This window comes from Pinus tabuliformis, chromosome 4_2 (assembly GCF_031772625.1).
Source record: "Pinus tabuliformis cultivar Carrire ecotype Pingquan chromosome 4_2, CPIR1, whole genome shotgun sequence".
Taxonomy (NCBI): Eukaryota; Viridiplantae; Streptophyta; class Pinopsida; order Pinales; family Pinaceae; genus Pinus; species Pinus tabuliformis.
The window spans coordinates 608991253-609012403 of NC_142304.1; positions in this window are offsets into that span (position 1 = coordinate 608991253).

Here is a 21151-nt window from a genome sequence, read left to right on the forward strand (position 1 = left end):
TCAGTGGGAGATCTGTGAGATCAACTCTTGCGGTGCAAGAAGATGGCAAACAGTTTAAATATAGAGATCGAGAAATTTAATGGTTATAGTTTTAGCTGTGGAAACTCAAGATGGAGGATCTATTGGTGGATAAATATCAGTGGATCATGGTAGATCCAGGTACTAAACCAATAACAATGTCAACAAAAGACTGGGAAAATTTGGATCAGAAAGCAAAGAGCACAATACGGTTGAGTATCTCAAATTTAGTATTGTTGAATGTATCAAGGGAACCTACAACGAAGGCTTTATAGGACAAATTAGGGATTTTGTACCAATATAAGTCTTTGGTGAACAAATTGTTCCCGCAGAAAAAGTTCTATAACCTAAAGATGAAGGATGGAGACTTGGTAACAGAGCATCTGAACACCTTTAATAATGTGGTAAGCCAATTTTTATCTATTGATATAAAAATTTCAAATGAAGATAAGTGGATCAGTTTGTTGTTTTATCTACGAGATTCGTAAGATAGTATGCTTGTTGTTATAGGTAGCAATACAACTACCTTGAATTTTGATGAAATAGTCTCATTTTTGTTGTCAGAGGAGATGAGACGGAAAAATATGGAGAGCCAGAATGGATATGCCTTATCTGTACGATGACGGTCCCAAAACATAAACAAAAATAAGCCCTCGAGTGGGAGATATGAATCTAGAGGGAGCTCTAAATCTCCAAGAAAACCTGTAAAGGTGTGTTGGAAATGAGGAAAGGAAGGGCACTATGAATCTTATTGTAGATCTAAATTTTCTGAGAAAGGAAAGGGATCTGATGATGCTCCTTCTGCAAAGGCGAAAACCGCCTCAGATGAAGGTGGGAATGCGTACCTTCCTTCTTCTTAAAGTAAACATGTAGATCATGAGGCATGGTTGATTGACTCAAGTGCATCCTTTCACTTCACTCCCCATAGTGTGTGGTTCTGCGAGTACAAGAAATATGATGGTGGTGATGCCTTTTTAAGGGATGAAAGGAAGGATAGAATCACCGGACATGGAAAAGTCAAGTTGAAGTTGCAAGGTGGAAGGATTAGAACACTTCCTTTTGTTCTTCATATTCCAGCATTGGCCAGGAATGTGATTTCTGTAAGAAAGAAGGATGATGTAGGTGTAAAACTAATGTTCAAGAAAGATACCTGCAAGATGGTTCATGGAGCATTGGTATTAATGCGGGGAGTTTGGATTGGAACTCTATACAATATTTTGGGTATCATTGTTATTGATGGGTGCACAATTATATGGTTCCTAAAAGTGGAGCAAAAAATTTAGTGGTTTCTGGAAAAATACCATGTTATGGCATCAAAGGCCTAGAAATATTTAGAGAAGGGCCTTTGAATATTGCATGGTAAGGGTATGGAAGAAGGTATGTCTAATTTCTCTCTGGATTTCTATTTCTGTGAACATTGTGTATATGGGAAGAAAAATTGGGTGAGTTTCCCCTTTGGTGCTAAGAGGGTGAAGGGGATATTAGAGCTCGTGCACAGTGATGTGTTTGGACTTGCATCAATTCCATCACTGGGTAAGTATGTGTACTATGTCTCATTTAAATATGATTTCTTAAGGAATACATGGATATATTTCTTCAGGAAGAAGTCTGAATTATTTGATAGATTTAAAGAATTTAAGGCTCTGGTGGATAATTAGACAGAGAAGAAGATTAACGTTTTGAGAACAAATAATGGTGGAGAGTTATCCAAGAAGGAATTTGAAGAGTTCTATAGGAAGCGTGGTATAGCACGACAAAAGACTACTCCATACACACATCAGCAAAATGGAGTTGCAGAAAGAATGAACAAGACATTCATGGAAAAGAAAAGTAGCATTCTTAGTGGTATCGGGTTAGGACAATAATATTTGGCAGAGGAAATGGATACTGCATGCTACCTAGTTAACATATCACCTTCATCTGCATTCGAAGATAAGACTCCACATGAGGTATAGACTTGTAAAAAAGCCTCTCTTTCACATTTGAGGGTCTTTGGCTGTGATGCATATGTATATGTTCCAAAGGAGAAAAGAACCAAGTTGGATAGTAAATATCGAAGGTGCTTCTTTATTGGGTATAAGGATGGTTTAAAAGGTTATAAGATTTGGAACCCAGAAACAAGGAAGGTTGTGTACAACTGAGTGTGGTGTTTAGAGAGGTGAAATATGTTATTAAACATGAATTTGTACCAAAGGAACCTAAGAATATAGAGTTTGAGCTAAAGGAAGAAGAATCAAACTCTACAATAGAACATGAATAAGATGAAGAAGAGCCACAAACTCCATTTTTGAAAAGATCAGCTTGAGAAGGAAGGTATCTAGAAAGGTGTAGTCCATATGCTTTCTGTTCAAATATTTATTTATATATTACTGATGATGATCCAAGAATTGTCAGGGAGTGATCCAGATTTATGCAGGAAACAACAAAATACAAAAATACCCATATACATAGAGATGGAGCAGAAATAAAACTTCATTTCATTAATATCAAAGAACCGAAATAAGCTTACATACATAAATAAAAATAAACTAGCTCAGGTGAGGGTAGTTATCTCTAAGAAGATATGTGGTGGCTACATGCCTTTGAACTATGTTACAATGAGGCTCAAATGACTATTTATTATTGAGAAAATAACGAAAAACCCTAAACATCCAAAAACCTAACCCTAGGAGATGAAGTGGCAAAATTGTGGGCCTTGTTTGGGTAAATTGGTACATCAACTTCTCGGGGTCATAACTTTGGCATACAATCTATGTTTGGCTATCATACTACCTCATTTTGAAGAACTCAAAGAGAAGGCCAAAAGAAAATATATAAATTGGTTTGGGACTTTTCGAGTCTCTCCACTTTCCCTAAAAATGTATTTTAGTCCCTCAAAATGTCTCCAAAAGTTTAGGACCCAAAAAAGTTCCAAAAATAGTAAGTTGTGCTACAATTAAGGAAACTAAAACGAAACAACAGTGGGGGTCCAAGTGGAATAGGCAGGTGGCCACAATATCCACATGGATCAGTCCTCCCCCCTTAGGAAGCAATGGTCCCCATTACTTTCAGTGCCTCCATGAGATGGGAAAAATTCTACTAAACTTGGTCTTGGTGAGCCACTTTCCTTGGTGTAGGAGTTTTCCAGCTTTAACAACCCGATACAGTCGGATCTTCTGTTGGTGAGTGTTCTTGATATATGTTTCCATGATCTAATCAGTTGTTACTTGTTCCATGCATTATGGGTTTAACTTTGTTTGTGTTAGTTGTTCTGTAATGTCTGATGTGCCCAGTAATGGTGGAAAGTATGGTTGAAGGCGGTCCACATTGAACACTGGGTGCAGGCCAAGGAATGGGGGGATGTTGAGCTCGAAAGAATTGTCCCCTACAACCTTAGTGATGGTGTAAAGCCCATATCAGAGAGGGCGAAGCTTGCAGTGGGGCCGAACCATTAGGGGAATTTTGAGGTCTAAAATGGGCCTCATAAGGAAATTATAAAACAATAGTGGAAATAATAAAATAAGATTAGATTACATCATCAAATTTAGAGGGAAAAAAGAAAAAAAAACTAATTTTAAACTTTTATTTTCAACTTATCTCCCAATGGGTTTACCCAAATTTCGAGTAGGAATACTCATTGGATGTAGAATTTCATTCCTCATCTAATGAGTACCCATGTTGCATACTTTTGATTGACCCTCCTACACGAAAAATCATAAATACATCAAAAGCGTGATTGTAATCACGCTTTTGATGTATTTATGATTTTTCGTGTAGGAGGGTCAATCGAAAGTATGCAACATGGGTATTCCTTGGATGAGGAACTAAATTTTGCATCTAACGATTAGTCCCACTCGAAATTTGAGTAAAACCTTAGGGAGGTAAGTTGTAAATACAAGTTGAAAAAGTAGTTTTATTATTTTATTATTTTTTAATCTTTTTCCTTTTTTAGCCCAAAAATGTTGGTTCATCCCCCATCGTTGACATCGTCATCTTGAGTCCTATTAGTTCTTGCAAAGTTTATTTTGGTTGTACATTTTTATTAGGAGGTCCATTGTAAACCTCAAAATTTCTCTAATGGAGGTGTTCCTTCTACAAATGTAACCAAACTTTGTCACCCACCTGGAACCTGTGTGGCACCGGATGATGATATGTCATGGACTAGCTAGAAGATGTGTTGAATGCACTCAATGAAGTTGTTAGCGCTGTCAGCTTCAGACTGGTCCTGAGTTGAAACTGCCTGAGTAGCTGCAAATGGTATGGCCACTTCAATGGGGTATAGTGGCTAGAATCCCAACTCCACTTGAAAGGGCTTGTGTCCAATTGAGCGATGGAGAGTTCTATTGTAGTTGTGTTGTACATAAGGGAGGATTTCATCCCATGTGCGTGGATTCTTCGAGTTGTACATACGCAAAATGTGTACAATCATCCTGTTGACGACCTCTTTTTGGCCATCAATTTGGGGGTGGAAAGTCGTGGACTTAATGAGCTTGGTAGTCAACATCGACCAGAGACTTGACCAAAATGTACTTAGGAACCTACTATCCCAATATGAGATAATGGACTTTTGGATCCAAAAATGTATCCACTTATTCAAATAAGAGCTTAGAAGTGCCTTTTGTTGTGATACTCTTCTTGCAGGCCGCTAGAATGACGATCTTAGAGAATTTGTGGACGACCACGAAAACGTAGTCATTGCCATGCTTAGTAGAAGGAAGGCTTGACATGAAATCCATGGAGATGAATTTGCAAGGTCAACTAGGAGTAGGCAGAGGAGTATATAGGCCTTTCTTCTTAATGGTCAATTTGGAAATGGCGTAGGTGTTGCATGATCTAATGTACTTCCCAATATTGTGTTGAAGGTTCGAACAATAAAAATAGTTTTGCAACATTGCCACTATTTTCTCTACGTTGAAATATAATGTGACCCGACTTTAGTGCACCTCCCAAATCATCTTGGCACACTCGCTTGAAGGAACACAAATGTGTCACAAGTGGCATAACAGTGCATCCTGGAGGTGAAAATTTTTAACTTTCTTACCTTTTAAGAGTGTCTGGTATGTGTTGCCGAATTTTGTATTGCTCTTCTACAAATGCAGTCATCTTGTAATATCATGCCCACAAGAGTCAAGCACAGTGCTTATGGCCATGACTGGTGGTCGGCTAAGGCAGTCTGCAACATTGTTTTTGCTGCCCTTTTGTACCTAATATTCAAATGGCACAGTTGCAGGTATGTAAACCATTTATGACGACGATTGTTTTGTAACTTCCCTTCTATCTGTATGAACTACATGGGTCGGTGATCTGTGTGGATCACCCTTTCCTTCCCTAGAATGTAATTCTTCCATTTTCAGCAGGCTTGCACAATGGAATACATCTCTTTGTCGTAGGTGGGATAATTTCAAACTTTTTCTAAAAGATTCTCACTATGATATGCCATCAAATGCCCCTGCTAAGTAAGAACTACACCAATAACATAGTCAGAGGCATTTGTATCGATCTCAAATGGTTGTTGCAAGTCCGATAATATGTGCACTGGTGCAGAGTAGAGGTGATGCTTCAACTTGGCGAATCCCTTTTGTTGGGATTTAGACCAAAATAAATTTTCTTTTGCTCCACCCTTGGTGACTTGACTTAAAGACCTGGTGATATGAGAGGACCCCAATATGAACCTGCAATAGAAATTGGCAAGACCCAGAAAGTTTTGGAGCTCCGTTAGATTCTTTGGGGCTAGCCAATCCTGAATGACTTGTATCTTGGCTAGGTCCACATGCACACCCTACTCATTAATGACGTACCCCATATATTGAATCTCGGTCATGCCAAAAGTGCGTTTCTCCAAACTAGCGCACAACTTGTGTTGTCATAGGGTTTGAAGGACCTGTCAAATATGGTGGAGGTGCTCTTCCCAACTCTGGCTAAAGATCAATATGTCATCTAAATACACCACCATGAATGCATTGGTGAAGGGTTGCAAGATGTCGTCCATCAATGTGATGAAGGATGTGGGGGAATTCATCAACCCGAAAGGCATGACGAACCATTCAAAAAGGCCCTCCTTGGATTTGAAGGTAGTATTCCACACATCAGAGGGTTCAATATGCACCTAGTCATACTGGACTTCAATTCAATCTTGCTAAATTATTTGGCCCCCTTGAGCTGGTCCAGAAGGTCATCAATCTGTGGGATTGTGTACTTATTCCAAACAGTGATCTTGTTCAGTGCCCGATAGTCAATACAGAGTCTCGAGGTCATGTCCTTCTTTTGTACCAATACAATCGGGCTCCCATATGGTGATGAGCTTGGCCTGATGTGATCTTTATGCAACAGCTCCTGAATCTACCTCTTGATCTTATCGTTCTCTAGAAAAAAGCATCGATAGATCGACCAATTGGGTAGCGGCGCGCTCGGGGTCAGATCGATGGAGTTCTTGACCTGACAGCGCATAGGTACACCTATAGGTGAGCCAAAAATGTCCTTGTACTCCTCCACAACCTTGTCCATCTATTGTTTTTTTGTGGAGGAGCCTTGTATGGAAGTTGTGGCCACAACCTTCTTCTTACCCTAAGGGCGAATCATAGGGAAAACAAATTTCTTGGTTTGGCAAATGATCTTACTAAATTACTTTGTAGTGATCAAAGAGATGGCAGTAGGTGGGGTTGCCTCCGATATCTTGTACAACTTATCGCCCAAAGTAATAATCACAGGGCGAGGTCTAGACTCATATATAACATGTCGCTTCCATAAGTATGGTTGTTATAATAATACATCACAAACATCAAGAGGAGCAACATCACACAGCACCTCATCTATGAAGGGCTTCATGTAGGCCTAGACACTTCATGACCTCTACTGAAATTAGGTTCTTTTGGCTCTCAATGTCGACAATGAACTCCAATGGAGAACCCTTCACCCACATTTGTGAGTGGAAGAGGTGTTCCCCTTCCTCTAGATCTTCTAGATCATTCTTATGGATCTTAGTGGTGGCTATGGTGGCACTAGGCTTCGTGTCAATGATATGCTTCCCTTTTTCATTCCCCTTTTTGGGTTTCAACTTAAAGTCAGAACATGCATCTGATTCAGAAGCCTTCATCTCATCCACCAATGACTGCTTGGCCTAGAACTCACTTTTTTTGTGAGTGGAGCACTATGGAACTCACACCATTTTCCCGTGTCCTTCTTTGCCTTCGTGGTATTATTCTTTTCTTACAGCTTAGGCAGGTTTTCCTAGGTCACCACACCTTGGATTTGTCCTTTTCTCTCTCGTTTGGGGCTACCTTTCCCTTACTTCAGATTCATAGATCCAAAGTCTCGCTTATTCTGTTTAAACTTCTTCTCAATCTTGATAGCGTATCGATACTCAGTGTCGAGTGATGAGATGTCCAGGAACTCCATCTCATCCTAGATGTACTTATGTAGATAGTTGTGGTACTTAAGTACCAAATTCCACTTAGAATCCTTGATACCTAGCTTCATGTGAAGGGTATGGAAAACATTTGTAAACTCCGCATATCTTGGTCCCTTCCCTACTATAGCATGGTCCATTTTATGTATTTATATTCATAGCTTCCAATAGGATAATATTGTTCGTTGATGGCATCTCGGAAAGAATACCAAGTGGGTGCGGCTGAAAACAGTGAGGATTCACTCTCGTCCTTTTGTTCATAATAGGTTTCCCGCCATTCCTTGACGTGTGAGGTGGCTTTGAGAAGCACAAAAGTAATATTTTCCCAATTGAAAAAGTCATGAACTGAAAAATATCCTTCCAACATATTTAAACATTTATCTATGGTGTCTACATATATCTGGCCCTCAAGTATGGGAATATAAAAGTGAACTTGTACCTTAAAAAGAGTGGTGCCTCTAGAGTGGCTGTTGCATGAATATGTGTCGCCTGTGGGTAGCTACCGAAGGATCTAGGCTATGTTATCCATCATTGTGTTCCTCTGTCGCTCGAGGGCTTCCCCGAGCAGTATTTTGAAAGGATCTCCTCCCCTCTCGACTTTATTTTCTTCTGCCATGGGAGCCCTTTACGTTTTGCTAGGTTGGTGTTAAAAATTTTCAACCAGATCGAGCCCTAAATCCTTATACCTTGAGCTTGTTTGGGACATGCAAAGAAAAATAGAGAAAGAGTAGACCGCTCTGATACCATTGATCTAGACTTATGCAGGAATGCAAGAAAATACAAAAATACCCATATACACAGAGATGCAAGAGAAACAAAACATAATTTCATTAGTATCAAAGAACTAAAATATGCTTACATACGTACATAAAAATAAAATAGCTTAGGCAATGGTAGCTATCTATGAGAAGAGATGTGGCGGCTACATGCCTACAACTGTGTTACAATGAGGCTTAAAAGGCTATTTATTATTGAGAAACAATGGAAAACCCTAAAAATTGAAAAACCTAACCCTAGGAGATGAAGTTCCAAAACTGTGTGCCCCGTTTGGCTAAATTGGTACATCAACCTCCTGGCATCATAACTTTGGTATATGATCTCTGTTTGGCTATCATAATACCTTATTTCGAAGATCTCAAAGAGGAGGCACAAAAAAAACTGGCAAACTACTTTAGTATTTTCCGACTTTGTTTATCTTTCCTAAAAATATCTTTTAGTCCCTCAAAATGGCTTTGGAAGTCTAGGACCCGAAATACTGCCAAAAATAGTAATTTGTGCTACAATTAAGGAAACTGAAAAGAAGCAATGGTGGGGGTCTAAGTGGAATAGGTGGGTGGCCACCAATATCCACCTAGATTAGGGAGGTAGTGGATTTAGAGGATGGAAAACTCTAGAAAGAAGCCATGTTTGATGAAATGGCATATTTGGTCAAAATGAGGCTTGGGATCTGGTGGAGTTGTCGAGTGGAAGGAGACCCATTAGAAGAAAATGGGTGTTTAAGAAGAGGAATGTAGAAGGCAAGGTGGAGAAATATAAATCTCGGTTGGTAGAAAAATGTTATTCCAAGGTGCCGAGAATTGATTTTGATGATACTTTTTCTCCTGTTGCCAAGTTAGCTTATATTAGATTACCTTTATTTGTTGCTACTGCTTTTTATTCTGAGGTAGAACAGCTAGATGTGAAGACAAAATTTCTTCACGAGGATCTGGAAGAATAGATATACATGAAGCAATCTGAAGCCTTTGCGATGAATTGTAAGGAAGAACTGGTATGCAAGTTAAAAAATTCTTTGTATGGGTTAAAACAATCACCAACAATGTGGTATCAAAAATTTGATACATACACATGGTGACTTGGTTTCACAAGGAGAAAAGCGGATTACTATCTGTATTTTAAATTAATTGGTGATCGTGTTACTTATTTGGTGTTCTATCTGTATGATATGTTGTTGATTGGAAATAAAAAAAGAAAAAAGTTATCTAGGATTTGAAGACCCAATTATCCTTTGAATTTGATATGAACGATGTTGGCACTCCAAACTATATTTTGGGCATGGAAATTAAACAAGATCAGGCAAAAAGGAAGCTCTAGTTAAACGAAAGGAATATGTTGAGACAATATTACAAAGGTTTAACATGCAATATAGTAAACCGATGAAGGGTCCTAGTCCTGTAGGTGTAAGGTTATCTATTGAATAGTGTCCCAAGACATAAGAAGAGGAAGAGGACATTTCTCGTGTTCCATATGCAAGTGCAATTGGTAGCCTAATGTATTTAATGGTCTATACTAGAATAGACATTCCACATGCAGTGGGAGTATTGAGTAGGTTTATGTCAAAACCAGGGAAGGAGAATTAGACAACAGTGAAGTGGGTTCTTAGGTATTTGCATGGCATTAGTGATTATGGTTTGTGTTACCAAGGAAGACCAGGATTAAACATATTTTTGGACATTCATGGATTTGTTGATGAATATTGGGCTCGAGATATGGATTGAAGAATATCTAAAAGTTTGTATGTGTTTAACCTATTTGGAAGATTAGTCAGTTTGATGAGAAAGAGACAGTCTATAGTGGCACTTTCAACTATAGAGGCAAAATACATGGCAGCCACTCATGCAAGCAAGGAAGCCGTTTGGTTGCACAGATTGTGTTCAAGCATGGGGTTGGTACAGTGAGCTACAAGAATAAACTATGAACACCAAAGTGTAATTTTCTTGGAAAATAACCCTGCTTATCATTCAAATACAAATTGCATTGGTGTTCAATATCACTTTGTGAGGGATATGGTTGAGGAAAAGAACATGTTGTTGGTAAAGGTGGACACTTCAAATAATGTTGTAGATGCATTGACAAATTTCGTGAGCACAGAGAAACAATGGGTGTTGCAATGATGGAGCAATGACTAAGCTCTCATGTGACCCCTTATGTGGAAACAAAACAAGTGGGAGAATTTTAGGTGTGTGTTATATTCTTTCCACGACTAACATCACACGCTACATGTTACGTCAAGCGTAGTGGGGGGATCACAGGGGTTGCGGTGAATTTTATTTTTTTATGCAGACCCAAGGATGGGGGGCAGACCCAAATATGGTGGCTGGGCCTACCCATGGTGTTTTGCATGGGTTTTTCACATGCTTTTGGGCATGATGGTTTTCCGCCCAAGGTATTTTGTAGATCTGGTCAATGGAACTATGATTATGTTCTAATTCAGGGTTAATGGATTGGGGTTTATGAATGCTTTGAGATGTATATATATGTATTGTAACATTGAATAGAATATAATGAAAAATTAATTTGGTAGTCCCGGGACACACTAACACATCCCTGGGGTTGGGATCCAGGGGAAAATCTCTGTGTATATTTGTTTTATATTCTCGCCATTGTTTATGTTTATGTTTGAAGAATTCATTTGTAGGTAATTTCTTTATAGTGTTGAAACCTACACAATATAAATCCATCTTAAGTAAGGATCTTACATGAATCGAGAGGGATCAAATTTCTCCATGTGCAAACTTCTTTAAAGTGAAAAATACAATGTGTTATTTTTCATTGTTTAAATTGTATTTTTGAATCCTAAATAGAGTATATATAAGACAAATAAATGTTTTAACCATAAAAACGTAATTTTTTAATCATATATACATAATTGTTTTTAAATGATATATTTATATTAAATATTTTACATCACATGTACATCAAAACATTTTGTCACACAAATTAAAATGTTTTTTTATTACTAATATATTTTTAAGTATATGTCAATATTAATTCTTATTAAAATATTTTATTAAATACCCACATTGAATATTTTTATATGCAACATTAAAATGTTTTAATCTAACAATCTTTTTGTATATATAGATATATATGAAGTTGTTATTAACAAAAAATAGTTAACATAGATCTTCACATAGTTTTATTAAATCTCTTGTTGAAATATTTATGAAAAGTATAAGATTTAAACATCTTACTCATACATTTTTTACTTCTATTCATTTTTTATTATAGGCAACATTATTTTTCTATTTAGAACAAATTTTTAATCTTTAATCTTTATTTTAAAGCAGGGCGGTTGGAAGGACATACTAACACATGCCCCTCATACTGGGTTGTAGATCAAGCATAAAATCCATCTTAAGTACAAATTTAACATGAGCCGAGAGGGATCAAATTTCTTCACGTGCAAACTTCTTTAAAGTGAAAAATACAATGTGTTATTTTTCATTGTTTAAATTGTGTTTTTGAATTCTAAAGAGTGTATATAGGACCAAATAAATGTTTTAACCATAAAAACTTAATTTTTTAATCATATATACATAATTTTTTAAAAATGATATATAATATATAAGTAATTTACATTAAAATATTTTACATCACATGTACATCGAAACATTTTATCACACAAATTAAAATGTTTTTTTATTATTAATATATTTTTAAGTATATGTCAATATTAATTCTTATTAAAATATTTTATTGATAACCCACATTGAATATTTTTTTATAGAACATTAAAATGTTTTATTTTAACTATTTTTTTATATATAGGTATATATGAAGTTGATATTGACATAAGTTAGATATCATAGATCTTCACATAGTTTTATTTAAATCTCTTGTTGAAATATTGATGAAACGTATAAGATTTAAACATCTTACTCATACATTTGTTTTTATTTCTATTCATTTTTTTTATTATAGGCAACATTATTTTTCTATTTAGAACAAAAATTTTATTTTTTTATTTTTTATTTTAAAGGGGACTGGATGGACAGACAAACTTACACCATTCCCCTCATATGAATTGTAGAATGAGCCTCTCAGCTCAACCAAAATAGATCCATCTTAAGCATGGATCTAACATGAGCCTAGAGGGATAAAATTTCTTTAAGTGCAAACTTCATTAAAGTGAAAAATACAATGTGTTATTTTTCATTGTTTAGATTGTATTTTTGAATGCTAAGTAGAGTATATATAGGACCAAATAAATGTTTTAACCATAAAAACCTATTTTTTTTTAATGATATATACATAATTTTTTTAAAATGATATATAATATATACGTGATGTACATTAAAATATTTTACATCACATGTATATCAATACATTTTATCACACACATTATTTTTTTTTTATTAATATATCTTGAAGTATATGTAATTATTAATTCTTATTAAAATATTATATTGATAACCCACATTGAATATTTGTTTATATAGAACATTAAAATGTTTTAATTTACCATTTTTTTTTTTCTATATGTAGATATATGTGAAGTTGATATTGACATAAATTAGTTAACATAGATCTTGACATAGTTTTATTTAAATCTCTTATTGAAATATTTCTGAAAAGTATAAGATTTAAACATGTTTCCCATACATCATTTTACTTCTATTCATTTTTTTTTATTATAGCCAACATTAGTTTTCTATTTAGAACATAATTTTTATCTTTAAGGGGATGGACGGACAAATGGACAGACTTACAGGCCCCCCTTCATATTGGGTTGTAAAATGAGCCTCTCAGCTCAATACGTCAAAACACATTTTTTTGCCAAATACTAGTTACTCATATCCTACTTGGTATTTTTTGTTTTCCCTATAAAACTATAAAAATCACGGACATAGATTTTTTTTATGCATTCACAATGTTAGTTATCTACCCAATCATCATATTTTTTCCACCTACTAATGAGATAGAACACTCCTCCTTATTTGTGCAGGAACTAAAGATAAATAAACAATGCACACCTTCTCAGATTGCTTGCCCATCCTCCATTCAAATACCTATTATCAAAGCATTAGGGCCATACAATGTAAATTTGTCATAAAGGTTTGAGTGAATGAAAAATGAATCTTTTGTTAATGGGTAAACATGTAAAGCTGGTACCATTTCAGTGAGAAACACCCCTGAAAAATTCATAATCACGCTTTGGCCGAACTATTATTTTCGTTTACATAAAGGATGACCATTAAACATATTTTTGGACGGAAGTGGAAAAATCAACAATAATTTTTTTTCGGTCGAATTGTTAATTCGATCGAAATGATAATTTAGTCGAATCAATAATTTGGACGAATTATTAATTCGGTCGCATTAATGTTTATATATATCACAACCCTGAGACCACAAAAAGATTTTATGTGCTTTTAGTTTACTATTATTGTTCATTCGTCGTTGGAGGAATTTTCTACTCTATCGGTGCGCTGGAGGAATTGGTTTGTCGACATCGTATGTTTTGGCATGGATATTATTTCAATTTTGTTGGTTTTTACTAGATTTTTTAACGTTGTTTATAAATTTTTAATAGTTTTTTTGTAGGAATGGTTTGCGCCATTCATTGTCATCATTGGAGGAATTCTACAACCTCCTCTTCCTCTTCCTCCTGTCAATCTCCTCGTCATCTGGAATATGTATGCAAGAAATAATTGTTGAATTTAATTCATAATTTGTTTCTTTATATTTAATTTATTTCTCTTTCATAAGAAGTTGTTAATTGAAATTTATAATTTTTATTTCACGAAACTTCTATTGTTTGTAATTTATAAATTCAAAGAGTGTCCTGACTGTAAATGTAATTTCATGCAGTGAATGTCACGTTTAGAAAAAAAATTCCATTGTAGGTACATGTGACAAGTGTTATATATTATTCTTTTGAATGCATCAAATAATATTCAAGGCCTTTTCAACAAAACTTTCTATCTTCTACAAATTGGCATGCAATTATTTTGTGATGTTGCAATTCTTTTGTGATGGTGCATTCTATCCCATATTTTCAACTTCTTGTCCAACATTCTCTCCCATCTCTCCCATCCTAAATACTTTTCTTGCCAGACTTCTACATTATTTTTTGCTTGCAATAGGATGTGCCCAATTGAAATTACCACCCAAGACAAAAATCATAGCGTATGCCTGAAGATTTTTTGCAAACAAACTATAGTGTTTATGATCTTAACGCTGGAACTTTCACAACTTTTGATGAGATGTTTCATTTTCTGAATATAGTTCAACATTCTATTGTTGTTAGATTTTATTCTTTAGGATTCCCTAAATGTGAATCTTAGATTGATCCATAGTGTAGAAGAAAAAACTATGTTGTCTCGCATCAAAACACCATAGACAATTCAATCCATAAAGTGCTGATGGAAACAAACTACATATAAGAAAACATATATTTAATACATGAGTTAGAATATAGAGATGAAAATATTCATGAGATGCCATTTTCCAGTTTCTTCCCATCTGTCACAAAAGGATTCCACAATCTACTACTAAATAACGCAAGAATCATAAAACCCAATGTTTAAATGATGTCTTCATAAAATCTGATTCCAGTGTGTTTTTATGTTTATGATTTACTGAGATAAGTACATGATGCAACAAAAGTGTGCATATCATCATATGCCTGCAAATATCTTGCATTTGTCACCTCTCTCAATCATACCAAAAATATTATCATTTCTGACAATCAAACAAGAGTGTCTCGTACATCACAATTCATTAAAAAACATACATTGTTAATATAATGTGAATATATTTTATTAAAAAAATCATATAAAAATATTATAATGAAAGGGGGTCTAAAGGGGCTACTATGAATGAGCATATCAATGTTGTTCAATTGTTTCTTGCTATGGAGGATGCATGTCATATTGTAATGGCTTCCTTCCTCTTATGCGCTTCTTTGAAATGTGTGTCTTGTTATTTCTGTGGAACTGCTTTAAATGAAGTCAAGGCATATATTTACAAGCCTCATATATGGATGTTCTCTAGAACTAATACTACAACTATTAATATAATAGTTCCAACTAACCCATCTTTAAGAAATAGTGCTCCCACCAAACACAAAAAACAGCTCCCCCAATACCAATTCATACATACTAATTAGCTCTCTTACTTTATTGTAGCTTTTGGGAGAGTAGATACAATTGAATGAACCATCAATAGATCACCAAACATTTTATTGCAATGTAAGAGACCCAGGTGGTACAAACTTATCATGATATTACACGGTATCTATTCCTCCATGATGAAAATAATCTTCAGTGAGGGGAGAGTAAGGGGTTAAGTACCACCAACACCAGGAATAGGCATTGAAGCTATAAGGGATGCAGAGATAAAGCCAAAAGCAGTAAACCCCACAGATCCACAAGCAGTAGTAGTTTTAGCTAAGTCATTTTACCCCGTTCTATTTGCATCTCTAGATGGTGATAGTAGTGAAATACAAATGATATTATTGTTCTATATTATATACTTATTCCATGCACTAAGTTCATTTCAAGCCTTAAGACTTACCTTAAGACTTAAGAGTGCAAGCCTTAAAGTGAGAATTTTTTACTTTCCCAGCTAAACCTTTCAAGTAAATTTGGTTGCCACACTTAATCTCTAGATAATTTGGTTACCGGATTCCTTGGACAATTTATTCATAAATCCTTGTAATATTCAATTATTCGATCACAATAGGTATTTATATATTATCATTCTCCCATAAACTAAGGCATTTGCAATAAATAAATATATTAAATTCATTTTATTTAATTTGTTTTTTACAGGGATCAGAAAAGCCATTAAACATGATTGAGAAATGGACATTACGTGTAGAAGTTTCTTGTTATCCCAATCCAGGCAAAGTAGTGATTACTTGTGTACTATGCAATATTGTGAAGAACAAAATCCTACAAAGGAAAATGAATGTACCTAGAAGAACAACAAAGAATGAAGCATATTATATTGCATTGATAGAAGGCTTAGGAACAACTAGGGAGTATGGATCTGATGGAATTGTAGTCTTCACCAATTCCAAACTTGTGTGCAACCAGATGAAAGGCATGTACCTGTTGGGTTGTGTTATATTCTTTCCACGTAGTTAATAGGGGGTTTGAAGGGCACCCGTAACCCCACTTTATGGGGTCCGGGGTAGCGCCCCGGAAAATTTTGGTTTTCGACCATATGTTAGGTTGGGCAGACCCACCTATGGTTTTGTGCATGATTTTCACACATGTTTTTTGGACGCGATGGTTTTCGGTCCGTGGTATTGGATGCTTCGACATGTATAAATATGTATTGTAACATTGAAAGGAATATAATGAAAAAATCAAGCTGGTAGTTCCGGTTTTGGGATCCAGGGAAAAATCTCTGTGCATATGTGTTTTATGGGTTATGCTCTCGCATTGTTTATTTTCTTTGTTTAAGAATTCGTATGTAGGTAATTTCTGTACAGGGTTAAAACCTACAGTACCAAGTTAAAAGGAGAGGTTAAAACAACTACATGGAGAAATAAAAAATATTGTTAGTCAATTTCAATCATTTAGCATAAGACATTGTGCAAATAATAATAGGATGTCTAGTGATTTATTATATGGCAATGCCAATTCGATATTTGTGCATGAAAGATGAATTAGTGTTAGGAATCTCTCTATCAAAATTTATTGATGGACAATGTAAGAGATCTTTGATATGTGTGTGGTTTTTAGTCATAGATGTGTTGTTTTTAATTACCATGTGTTTTTTTCAATTCTACCAATTGTGCCCCCACTATGTAAGCACAACTTGGTGAAATTTACATGTTTTAGAAAAATTTGTATTTAATTTTCAAAATGTGTGTGCTTCAACGTTTGTGATTTAAGTCTTGAGTATATTTTAAATGAAGAGCTTTGGATAGTTAGATTAATTTTCTGAATTCTTTCAATGTTTTTAGATCACAATTTTAAGATATTAAAATGTATGATGTAATTTCAAGGGTTACATCAATTAAATGTGTGAGGTAAATTCAAGGGTTACATCAATTTTCTAAATTCTTAATCTTTTTAAACAGAAATTTCAATATTTTGAAATACATTAGGTAACTTCAATCATTACAACAATTTTCTGAATTCTTGATCTTTTTAAATAGAAATTTTAAAAAGAATTCTAAATGCATGAGGCAACTTTTTAAATATCATGTATCTGTATATCTATATATATCCATATCATGGATGATCATTTTCCACATCATTCTTCGAGGCGAGCATCAATCGAGTCTCATGAATCTATTAGAGGGGGAGGTCATTGATAAAAAAGAATATCAAATGAATCGGGGAAGGTCCATCATGATCTTGGTATATATATGTTTATGTGAAAGTTTTTAAATTATATTTTAATATAATCATATGTATGTATACATATGGAATTTATTTTTTATCAATTTAGATTTAAATTAATTTATAATAAATTTCATTTGTTTAGGAGCATCTCAAACTAGGTCAAAAAGAGTATCTACCCAATCAATGGAGGGCCATCATTCACACCATCGTGGTATGGTATATATATATATATATATATATATATATATATATATATAGACAGAATCATATGTATGTATACATATATATTGAATTGATTTTCTATTTTTTTTAGAAGCTTCGCTCACTATGTCGTCACGTGAGGGTGGTCAACATTCTCCTCGTGGTCAACAAGTTCAATCAACTCATGTAATTGGGTTTGATGGTGCCCAAACATCTACAGGTGGTCATCAATCTCAATTGGATCATCATGATCCTCATCATTTTGGTAAATTACATATATAAAAAAAATATGCTAAAACAAATTTGTACATGTAAATGAATTGTATGTACATATGTGTGTACATATCTATCTTGCATGTGTATGAATACATTTGTTCACATATTTTTATATTTACGTAATTTTATATATGATGTAGGGGGTGAAAATGTTTCTCCAAATAGATGTTAGTAAAACTGGGAAATTCAAGAAGAAGTCCATACACCAACTACCACTTATCCATCTGATATTCCTAATGAGCTTCCTTGGGAAACAAACCTCCAACAATCTACATTACAAAGGTGAAAAAGTAATTATTCAAAATTGAGGAAATATCTTGGGAGTTTGGAGGTCCCTACAAAGAGTCGAGAAAGATTAGAAATAATTGTTCACTCTATAAACTCATTTCTTGGTATTTACGAGAATCTTGGTCCAACCACGTATTCATTTATAGATGTGATGAGGCATATAAATGAAGCAGTATTGGGTCTAGATAAATGGCCCGAGGTTAGTAAAAGGGCTACAAAATAAAATGAAAAATATATGTTTAATTTCAAAGAATGGATGAAAAGAAAGATGCTCAAGGTGCATTATATCAAGCACCCTCATATAGCTAGCCATTTGTATGATAGGTTCCTTGTAGCGTATGGAAAGTTGCCATGGAATGACGAGGTTCCAATTTATTTTGCAAAATTATTTTATGCAGAATTATTTTTGGGTATGAAACCCGATTATAATGACCTTCCATTTGAATATTATGGTACTAGGAGAGGTCGGTTATGTGATCGTAAGGGCGCATTACATGATATTGAATTGCCTCGCCCTCTGCCACCTTTGGTATGCCAACCTCCTCTTCTGGTAACTTTTCAGTTAGAGATGGATGTCACTTCTCAAATTGGTCGAGAAGGAAGGGATTCCATTATAGATAACATCCAGAGTGCATTGACTGGAATTGATATCAGTCTAAATTGACAAAGAGCACGAGCTAATAAACATGTTAATTTTGTATATAAAACAAATGATGAGATATATAATATGAATATTGAGGAGCTTAAAGCATATGAAAAGGGTTGTCATAATGGTTGGAAATACCTAATTGTTCATGAGGAAGAGGGTGTGGGATCGGTATGTGTTAATGGTTGATGAGCCCCCAAAATGAGTAATTATGTGGGCTCATTCAGCCTCCTAATTTGACTTAATCCACCATTATCATTAGTTTATTGCATGTTTTTGATTATATTTATGCTAATAGAGTGAATTGGGTTAGTCATTATGCCAACAAGTCTAATGTGTGCTTTATGTGGATTTTTAGTCAACTTTGAGACACAATCAAAGGTTTAAATGAGAACTTGGCAGCCAAATTCGTGGAGAGGATTTAGGAAGGTGTTCCCTTCATTTATGAGATCTTACCTCGAATTCTCCACCACCAGCTCGGAGTTCAAGGGCCACCACATTGATTATCACAAGGGCAGCCGAGCAAGGGCTAGTAAAGTTGCTATTAACTGCAAGTTTTGGCAACCAAGTTCCTAAAGTTTAGGAGGGCTGTTAGGGTCCCCAATTTGTATAAATAAGAAGGCCTAGGGCCTCAGCTTGGTTAGCTAGTTGGCAGTTCGATTTTAGTCATTTTTAGTCATTCTTTAGGTAGTAGGTTAGCTCTGCTTTGCAACACATTTTCAAGCTTTTTCTTGTGGACAATTTTTGGGATGTAACTATTATTTCTTGCTCAATAAAGATGAATCTAGCTTTGCACCAGCTCTAATCTTCCTTAGGAGGCTATAGCTCTTGGGGTTGGGCCCAAATCAAGTGCCCAATACCTCCTTTGTGTACTTCGATGTGTCTTTGCTGCATTCTTAGAATAAAATCTATTATTTAGAATAAGATCTTACTTTGTGTTTTTTATGATTAAAATAGATTTTCGCGCTTCAGGTTGATTTGACAGTTTGGTAAGGGAAAATATCTTTATAAAAGTCCATCAAGTAGCCTTTAATCTCACCTCTCCCTCCTTGGGACCATGAGCTGGACCAATGTGTCCTTGCTGCCACAAAAACATTATTCTCGCTCCTTCATGCAATTTCTAGTGTTAGATTCTTAGTTGCAAAAGTTGGTACCAGTTATGATTACATGCATAGATCCATTCTTTCTTGGTTTCCATAGTTGTTTTACATGATTTGATGCTAATAAACTCCTCTTCATCATGCTTATGGTTTCTAGGTCAAATTAGGTTAAAGTAGTTAGATCTTTGGTTTTCTTAGCCTTTGTTGGTTAGTCTTGGAAAATAATGTGCAGAACACCAGTGATACCTCCTCTGCTACCCTTATCCCATCAATGCAACCTGCTTCGTCCTCTAACTTAGATCCTTGCCTCTCATTTGCCACATTTTCTCACTTTGCCCTAGTTCCTACATTCTTGCACAACATTGCTTCTCTTATCTTCGAACCAATCTAATCACCTTAGTCACTCCTCAGCCTCATGCACCAGGTCCTATACCTCCTCACACCCTTATTTTACCTCCATACCCACTTCTTCACCTTTTTTCCACCATCAGCCCTTCAAAATTCCCTTTCGGAATATCCTGTAGAAGCTACACTACGTCCTGTAGAACCCCTGCAGATTTTCTGTAGAAGCTCATGAAAGTGCTTTTTTGAGATCCGATCATAGTGAAACTCTATGGAAGGGTGATAGGGACCCCTTAGGCCCTCTTTTAACCTTCCCAACCTCCTGCAATCATTTCCTTTCGCCAATCCACCTCCACACAGTCAAAAACAGTTAAAGCACATGCATAATAATTCCGCCAACTTACTCAAAAATACAAAAATATGTTTCTTTTCAGATTTCACTTCAGAAGTAGCTTAGACGCCTACGCTTAACCTTCCAAAGAATCAATGACATATTTTTTAGTATCTTTCATCCTTTTTCTTGCATCAGTAGGACTAGTTGGTAAAACTAGGGTTTGTTAGTGTTTGCATTTCCATTCAGCTTTTTAGTTTCTTTCTGCAAGTAGATTAGCCTCCTTTGAGTTATATTTCATCCATCAGTTAAAAGCCTCTTCTAAGAGCTCATAGAAGTTGGCTTAAGCTCCTAGCGGACTTGTGCCAGCTGATCAAGTGACAGCCGCAGCAAGAGCTAGTACTTGTGCATAGAGCACTGTCGCTTCCAAGTTTGTTACGAACTACCGGGTTGATAAAATTAAAGAAGGGAGTTCTAGGA